The sequence below is a fragment of the Cololabis saira genome, chromosome 6, assembly GCF_033807715.1.
Source record: "Cololabis saira isolate AMF1-May2022 chromosome 6, fColSai1.1, whole genome shotgun sequence".
Taxonomy (NCBI): domain Eukaryota; kingdom Metazoa; phylum Chordata; class Actinopteri; order Beloniformes; family Belonidae; genus Cololabis; species Cololabis saira.
In genome coordinates this window covers 6,785,762-6,795,010 of record NC_084592.1, presented here as the reverse complement: position 1 = coordinate 6,795,010, position 9,249 = coordinate 6,785,762, and positions in this window count along the sequence as shown.

Sequence of the window (9,249 nt, the reverse complement as noted above, 5' to 3'; positions counted from 1 at the left end):
AAGCAGACATGTTAAATCGGCGTCGGCCGGCGCTCAAACAGCTCACTCTGTGATTGGCTGTTCCCAGAATTTCCCAGAATGCTTTTCGCCGTCATTTGCGGACTGAATAAAAAAAAAACTATTTCTAGCGAGAAATAAATATTTTACTTTCATAATATTCACTCAGTGAATGTACATAATCACTCGCTTTTCTTTTTCAAACCGCGCCAGAATAAAGGCTGATTTATGGTTCTGCGTTACACCAACGCAGAGCCTGCGGCGCAGGTTACGCAGCGACGCGCGCCGTACGCCGGCTACGTACTTTGATTGATAGGTGACGTTTCATTGTTTCAAAATGAATGAAGTTGACTATTTGGTGCGTGTGCGATTTAGCACTTTATCAATTGAGCAGAAGTTGGAAATAAAACGTTTGGGACCACATCGACCGGATGATTTAACCATTTGTCAAGCCGGAAAAGACAAAACGAGGACATTTAATAAGGAATGGTTCAAAAGGAAACTCTGGTTAACCGGGAGCTCGTCAACGGTGAGTCTAACAGATTTTTATAGTGGAACTGACCATGTACTTATATTCTTTGAATTATAGTGGACTTTGTGTAATGCGCAACTGGCGATACATGTGTGGGTGTGGGTGTGGGGGGGACACAACCTCACGTGGGCTCCCCGACGCTGATGGAGCTGTTTACCTGTCTGTGGTGCTGAAATGGCTGTTTGGCTGTGGTATACTCTGTGTGGTGGCTTTGTATATTAATTGCTGTGTATTGCATGTGCGCCGTACACGCCATGCTCGTGCACGGTCGTGCTTGTGCATTGTGTTTTTATTGTTGTCACGTTGCTGTTTCGATCTTGAGTATTTGATATGAGCTCTTGAACAGTGCCCATTTGGTAGCGCTATTGATATGATAATATATGTCGTTAGATTGACACTGTTTGTGTGATGATGGCATTATTCAGCTGCAATTTTGTGGTCAAAGGTGCTGTGGTCCCTTCTCTCACTTGATACTGATTGCATAAGATTTTCCAGCATGGCCCCACCAAAATTTACAGACCAAAATCGCCACTGCTAGAAATACATATTTCACTTTCATAATATTCACTCAATAAATGTACATAATCTCTAGCTTGCTCTGGTTGCAAGGTTTTTTTCAGATCTCGTCAGAATAATGTAAATCTGGAACGTTTGAATAACGTGAAATCGTTACGTTTTTGGTTGCTGGACACGCTGGGAAAAAAAATCTATATCTTGAGTTAGTTTCTGCATAGAAATGCGTTTTGATTACATTTCTAGCAATACATATTTCAATTTCATAATATTCACTCAATAAATGAACATAATCTCTTGCTTGCTCTGGTTGCAAGGTTTTTCAGATCTCGTCAGAATACCCTGGCTACGTTGGTCCAAAGTGCAAAAACGTAGAGGGGTTACAATATTAGCCCTTGAAATGTATAACTGTTACATTTTTCTAGCCCTTGAAATGTATAACTGTTACATTTTTCTGCCTATTCGTTTTGCGTCCAAGTCACGTGACTTTTAAGATTCTGGCCGTGATACCAACAAACATGGTGGACATTTTTCATTTTTGAGTGAAAAAAATCTATATTTTGAGTTAGTTTCTGCATAGAAATGCGTTTTGATTACATTTCTAGCAATACATATTTCAATTTCATAATATTTACTCAATAAATGTACATAATCTCTTGCTTGCTCTGGTTGCAAGGTTTTTTCAGATCTCGTCAGAATACCCTGGCTACGTTGGTCCAAAGTGCAAAAACGTAGAGGAGTTACAATATTAGCCCTTGAAATGTATAACTGTTACATTTTTCTAGCCCTTGAAATGTATAACTGTTACATTTTTCTGTCTATTCGTTTTGCGTCCAAGTCACGTGACTTTTAAGAATCTGGCCGCGATACCAACAAATATGGTGGACATTTTTCATTTTTGAGTGAAAAAAAATCTATATTTTGAGTTAACAAACACGGTGGACATTTTTCATTTTTGAGTGAAAAAAATCTATATTTTGAGTTAGTTTCTGCATAGAAATGCGATTTGATTACATTTATAGCAATATATAAATGTAGATAATCTCTTGCTTGCTCTGGTTGCAAGGTTTTTTCAGATCTCGTCAGAATAATGTAAAACTGGAACTTTTTAATAACGTGAAATCGTTACATTTTTGGTTGCTGGACAGTGCTGTGAAAAAAAAGTCAGAATACCCTGGTTACGGTGGTCCAAAGTGCAAAAACGTAGAGGGGTTACAATATTCAACCCAGTCTCACAGGAAAACGTGGTACAGGCTACGTTGGTCCACATTGCAAAACGTGGCCAATGTTACGATTTGCCCTCCTAAAACGTGAGATGTGAACGCGTTCCGTGGCTCATTCATTTTAATAGGTTTCGTTAGGTTTCGTTTCTGTCACGTGACTTTCAAGTTTTCAGCTGTGGAGGAAAAATAAAATTGCTGCCATTTCTTTGATTCTCGGTCTAAATTGCAATATTTTAAGATAGTTTCGCCATGAAAAGCAGATTTTATCATATTCATAGCAAGAAATATATTTTGGTTATTTTACCCTCATTTAATGGATCTTATTGTCGGAAATGTATGAACCATGTGCTTGTTTTACTTCCTTTGAGTAATAAAACCACCAATTCTCTTGCATGGCCCCGTTATTAAAATATATGCCAGGCCCAGTGCTTAATTTCTAAAGTGGGAGGTCCCGGAGCGCAGACGATGAGTGGCTCCGGTGCGAGAGAAAAAAACACACACACACACACACACTGTTGAACTGTCCGTTTTGACGTTAACAGCGATTTTCACAATGATATCTGCAACATTTCTTAAGGCAGAAACACCACTGTATCATTGTTAATTACACAACATTAGTGGGTTAATTTCCTGCACACCAATTTTCATGTTTTTCCCTTCGATTGTGAGAAAAAAAAGGGTTGTTTCACGCTGAGAGCATCATGCCAGCCAATCAGAATCCTGGAAAAAACATCAACAAATGACACGTGTAACTTCCAGGCTGATTTATGGTTCCGCATTACACCAACGCAGAGCGGAAGTGATACTAGTAGCTGATTGGCTGATATGTGATCATCATCATCATCATCATCATCATCATCATCATCATCATCCTTATCATCATCTTTATCATCACCTTCATCGCCTTCATCATCACCTTCATCATCACCATCATCATCATCATCATCATCACCATCATCACCACCATCACCTTCATCATCATCATCATCATCATCACCTTCATCATCATCATCCTCATCATCATCACCATCATCATCATCATCGCTACCACCATCATCATCATCACCATTACCATCATCATCATCATCATCATCATCAGTCAAGTCAAATTGCACGTGCGAGGTCCCGTTCATCGCTGCTTGCAGCTTTAATTTATATACAACTATTTTAGCATTTCTAAACACAAAAACACGAAAGTGTCCTTGATAATTCAATAATACAATAGGTTCATGTTAAGGACATCCGTTTTAATTAGTTCTCCTTCGATTATGAGATGTTATTAATGCTCAGTAGACACAGGAGGTTTGTTATGTATTGTTATGAGGCCTATTTTGTGTCTATTTTTGAACAGTTCACTAATGCTTTGAGCTAGGAAGCTGAAATTCTAGACTCTGTATCAAGAGGTGAATTTCATCCACTGTGCGGATTTTCAGATCTGTGTGACCTTCGGAAGTGTCAAAGGTCACCGCGTCTGTTGCTTTTCGGCCTGCTAAGACTATTTCGTGTCTTTTTTTGCATAGTTCACTAACGCTTTGAGCTAGGAAGCTGAAATTCTAGACTCTGTATCAGGAGGTGACTTTCATCCACTGTGCGGATTTTCAGATCTCTGTGACCTTTGGAAGTGTCAAAGGTCACCGCGTCTGTTGCTTTTCGGCCTGCTAAGACTATTTCGTGTCTTTTTTTGCATAGTTCACTAACGCTTTGAGCTAGGAAGCCGAAGTTCTAGACTCTGTATCAGGAGGTGACTTTCATCCACTGTGCAGATTTTCAGATCTGTGTGACCTTCGGAAGTGTCAAAGGTCACCGCGTCTGTTGCTTTTCGGCCTGCTAAGACTATTTTGTGTCTTTTTTTGCATAGTTCACTAACGCTTTGAGCTAGGAAGCTGAAATTCTAGACTCTGTATCGGGAGGTGACTCTCATCCACTGTGCCGAGGTCCAGACCCATGCGACCTTCGGAAATGCCAAAGGTCACCGTGTGTGTTGCCTTTTTCGTGCCTTTTTTGTGTGTTTTTTGAATAATTCACTAACGCTTTGAGCTGCGAGACTGATTTTTGACTATGTTGCAATGCAGAAGGCCCTTTGCTAGGATCTTTTGGTCTCGTGGCTGTACGACTTCCACAGAGCTAGTTGGCATTGCAGAGGGTTTACAGAGTTGAGACTTGGCAAGCCCAATTTAAGCCCCATATGGAGGCCACAGGTCAAGTTTTACTTGGTTTGGTCAAATATTGTGGCAACGGTGTCCGTTCGAATGTTGGAAAAGGTGATGTTTCAAAGCCCCGCCCATCGAAAAGTACAGGTCTGATCTGCACCAAACTAACGTCTGTCTGATCAGGGGATGCCCCCAAACAACATATAGTGAATATCATGAAATTGAAATATGTATTGCTAGAAATGTAATCAAAACGCATTTCTATGCAGAAACTAACTCAAAATATAGATTTTTTTCCCAGCGTGTCCAGCAACCAAAAATGTAACGATTTCACGTTATTAAAAAGTTCCAGTTTTACATTATTCTGACGAGATCTGAAAAAACCTTGCAACCAGAGCAAGCAAGAGATTATCTACATTTATTGAGTGAATATTATGAAAGTGAAATATGTATTGCTAGAAATATAATCAAAACGCATTTCTATGCAGAAACTAACTCACAATATTGATTTTATTCCCAGCGTGTCCAGCAACCAAAAATGTAACCATTTCACGTTATTAAAACGTTCCAGTTTTACATTATTCTGACGAGATTTGAAAAAACCTTGCAACCACGAGAAAGCAAGAGATTATATACATTTACTGAGTGAATATTATGAAATTGAAATATGTATTGCTAGAAATGTAATCAAAACACATTTCTATGCAGAAACTAACTCACAATATTGATTTTATTCCCAGCGTGTCCAGCAACCAAAAATGTAACCATTTCACGTTATTAAAACGTTCCAGTTTTACATTATTCTGACGATATCTGAAAAAACCTTGCAACCACGAGAAAGCAAGAGATTATATACATTTACTGAGTGAATATTATGAAATTGAAATATGTATTGCTAGAAATGTAATCAAAACGCATTTCTATGCAGAAACTAACTCACAATATTGATTTTTTTCACAGCGTGTCCAGCAACCAAAAATGTAACCATTTCACGTTATCAAAACGTTCCAGTTTTACATTATTCTGACGAGATCTGAAAAAACCTTGCAACCACGAGCAAGCAAGAGATTATATACATTTACTGAGTGAATATTATGAAAGTGAAATATGTATTGCTAGAAATGTAATCAAAACGCATTTCTATGCAGAAACTAACTCAAAATATTGATTTTTTTTCACAGCGTGTCCAGCAACCAAAAATGTAACCATTTCACGTTATTAAAACGTTCCAGTTTTACATTATTCTGACGAGATCTGAAAAAACCTTGCAACCACGAGCAAGCAAGATATTATATACATTTACTGAGTGAATATTATGAAAGTGAAATATGTATTGGTAGAAATGTAATCAAAACGCATTTCTATGCAGAAACTAACTCAAAATATTGATTTGTTTCCCAGCGTGTCCAGCAACCAAAAATGTAACCATTTCACGTTATTAAAACGTTCCAGTTTTACATTATTCTGACGAGATCTGAAAAAAACGTTGCAGCCACGAGCAAGCAAGAGATTATCTACATTTATATATTGCTAGAAATGTAATCAAAACGCATTTCTATGCAGAAACTAACTCAAAATATAGATTTTTTCAAAAATGAAAAAATGTCCACCGTGTTTGTTAACTCAAAATATAGATTTTTTTCACTCAAAAATGAAAAATGTCCACCGTGTTGGTATCACGGCCAGAATGTTAAAAGTCACGTGACTTGGACGCAAAACGAATAGGCAGAAAAATGTAACAGTTATACATTTCAAGCGCTAGAAAAATGTAACAGTTATACATTTCAAGGGCTAATATTGTAACCCCTCTACGTTTTTGCACTTTGGACCAACGTAGCCAGGGTACGTTTTTATATGAGACTGGGTTGTACTAGCAAGGAAATCAACATCTGCAGAGGTAGAACCCAGGTCACTGGCCTTGACTACATCACTATCACTATTTCGCACTGTCGTAAGATAAGCAATGGCCTCCCTAAATTTAGCAATAACTTCATCAGACAAACATCTGCTAAAATAATACCTCCTATTTTGCACTTCAACATCAACCAAATTAAATTCAAACGTTATTAAGTAATGGTCGGATAGAAGGGAGTTTACAGGTGACACCAACAGATCATCAGTTTCAACACCGTAGGTGAGAACGAGATCGAGAGTATGATTAAAACAGTGTGTCGGTTTATCCACTTTTTGTGAGATACCCATTGATTCTAGAAGAGAATCGAAAGCTTATTTAAGATTATCGCTTTCAACATCCATATGAATATTAAAATCACCCACTATGATGAATTTATCTGTACTGATCAATAATCCAGAAAGAAAATCTGAAAATTCAGACAGAAACTCTAGATAAGTACCAGCAGGGGGCCGGTACACTACCACTAACACAACTGGCTTCTCTGATTTCCAGCTCGGAAATTTCAGACTAAGCGTGAGGCTTTCAAATGTATTATAATTGCACTTAGGTTAAATTTTTGTTTGGAGACTGGAGTTACACATTTCTGCAACTCCTCCGCCTCAGCCCGTGCTTCTAGGAATGTGATGATTAAAGTAGCCGGGCGGAGTCGATTCATTCAAACTAACATACTCTTCCTCCTGCAACCATGTTACTGTTAAGCAGAAAATATCACTCCTGCTCTCTGTAATTATATAATTTACTAACAGAGACTTAGAGCTTAACGATCGTATATTTAGTAATCCGCATCTAATTTTTCGGTCTGTAATTGGTTCCAAATGTACATTGGTTTTAATTTTTACACAGGGGTGGACAGTAACGGAGTAAATTTACTTGAGTACTGTACTTAAGTACATATTCATAGGATTTGTACTTTACTTGAGTATTAGATTTCTTTGGTACTTATTACTCTTACTTGAATACATTTCCAAGACAAATATTTTTACTTTTACTCGAGTAAATTTCTAGGAAGGCTGAAAAGTACTCGTTACTTTCAGGTCTGCTCTTTTTTCTTCTTCCCTAAAATCCTATTGGACACAAACTGTTTTTGTCAAAGGACAGTTTGTTATGCTCTATATTGCTATATTGTACTGGTACATGTCCTTCCTGTAAAGTTAAGTGACTTCAACATTGAGTTATTGAAAGCAGAGATGTAGTTTTTTGTAAAGCAGTGGTCTTTGAGGGGGATCCAGACTTAGTTGGATGGTGCAGGTTCATTTGGTTTCAGTTCATGATTGTTAATAAACTCTGCATCATCTGCTGTCCTCTTATGATCCCATTCATTTGATTGGTTTTTGGTGTTTCTGCAGGTTTTATATAACATTGTGGTTCTAAAAGCAGCACATCAGTGCAGCTGGTTTCAAAGAGTTAATTCTCAGAAACAAGAGTGAAAAGATCCTTAAATTAATTTAGAAAAAATATAGTAATTTACTGATGTGGAAAATAAGAAATTTACTCTTACTCTTACTCTTACTTTTACTTAAAGTAAATTTAAAAGCATTTACTTTTGGATACTTAAGTACCTTCAAAAGCAAGTACTTTTCTACTCTTACTCGAGTAATATTTTGACTGAGCTACTTTTACTTGTAACGGAGTAAATTTTGACCAGTAGTATTTGTACTCTTACTCAAGTACTGGGGTCGAGTACTCTGTCCACCTCTGTTTTTACAAGATTATTTTGGTCAACGCCTCTATAACGCCGCACCTGGTGAACTTTTGGAGGGCGGGGAACTGCAACCACTTCTATTTTGCTAGGCACCTGGTTAGAGTGTGCCAATATCATGTAATCCTACAGTTTTAGAGTCGCTAATTACATAATGCAATCCTACAGTTTTATTGGCAGGTGTTGGTCCTCGTGAAGCAGCAGAGAAGCGTGTAAGACTGCAGCTCTGCATCCTGGCCTGGACCCTGGATTGTCAGGGGAGTGTCTAATAACATTGGCCAGATTTCTAGAAATAAGAGCTGCACCATCCCGGGTGGGATGAATGCCGTCCCTTCTAATCAGACTGGGCTTTCCCTAGAACATCTCCCAATTGTCAATAAAGTCCACGTCGTTTTCTGAACACCACCGATACAACCAGCGACGGAGCGAGAGCATGCGACTTAACATGTCATCGCTGGTCAGATTGGGGAGGGGACAAGAGAAACCTACGGAGTCTGACATACTTTTGGCGTAGTTACACACCAAGACAATATTCATTTTAGTGACTTCCGACTGGCAAAGACGGGAGTCATTAGCTCCGACATGGATGATAACTTTACCCTATTTACGATTACCCTTTGCCAGTAGCTTCAAATTTGCTTCAATGTCGCCTGCTCTGGCCCCCGGAATGCACCTAACTATGGTCTCTGGAGTCGGCCTCACATGCCGGACTATGGAGTCGCCAATCACCAGGGTCGGCTTCTCAACTGTTGTGTCGCTGAGTGGGGAAAATCGGTTAGACACAAGCGGGTGGTGGTGTTCCGTGAGCCCTTTAGGACTACGCTTCCTCCGAACCGTCACCCACTGGCCCTGACTGGCCGGCTGCACGGGAGCTGCAGGGGAGCGGCTACCCTCAGCTGCTACAGGCCGGTCCGCCGCAAGCTTAGCCTGGTTAGCTGAGGAGGCTATCGGACTATGGTTTAGTTGGCCGAACCGGACCTCTAACTGACTGAGAAAACAATCTAAGTTTTAGACAAAAAAGTCGGGAGAGATCAGAGCCTGAGAACGCCGTGAGACGGCAGCAGACCGCAACACCAGGAAGTGACGCGATTCTCTCTCCATCCCGGCGAGGGCGGAGAGCGCGGTGCGCTGGTGGCTGTGCGCTGCGGTGCCGTGCAGGCTCTGGAGCCACCAGCCTGCCGCGGGACCTTTTAAATCGACGCAGAGCCAACGCCATAGGG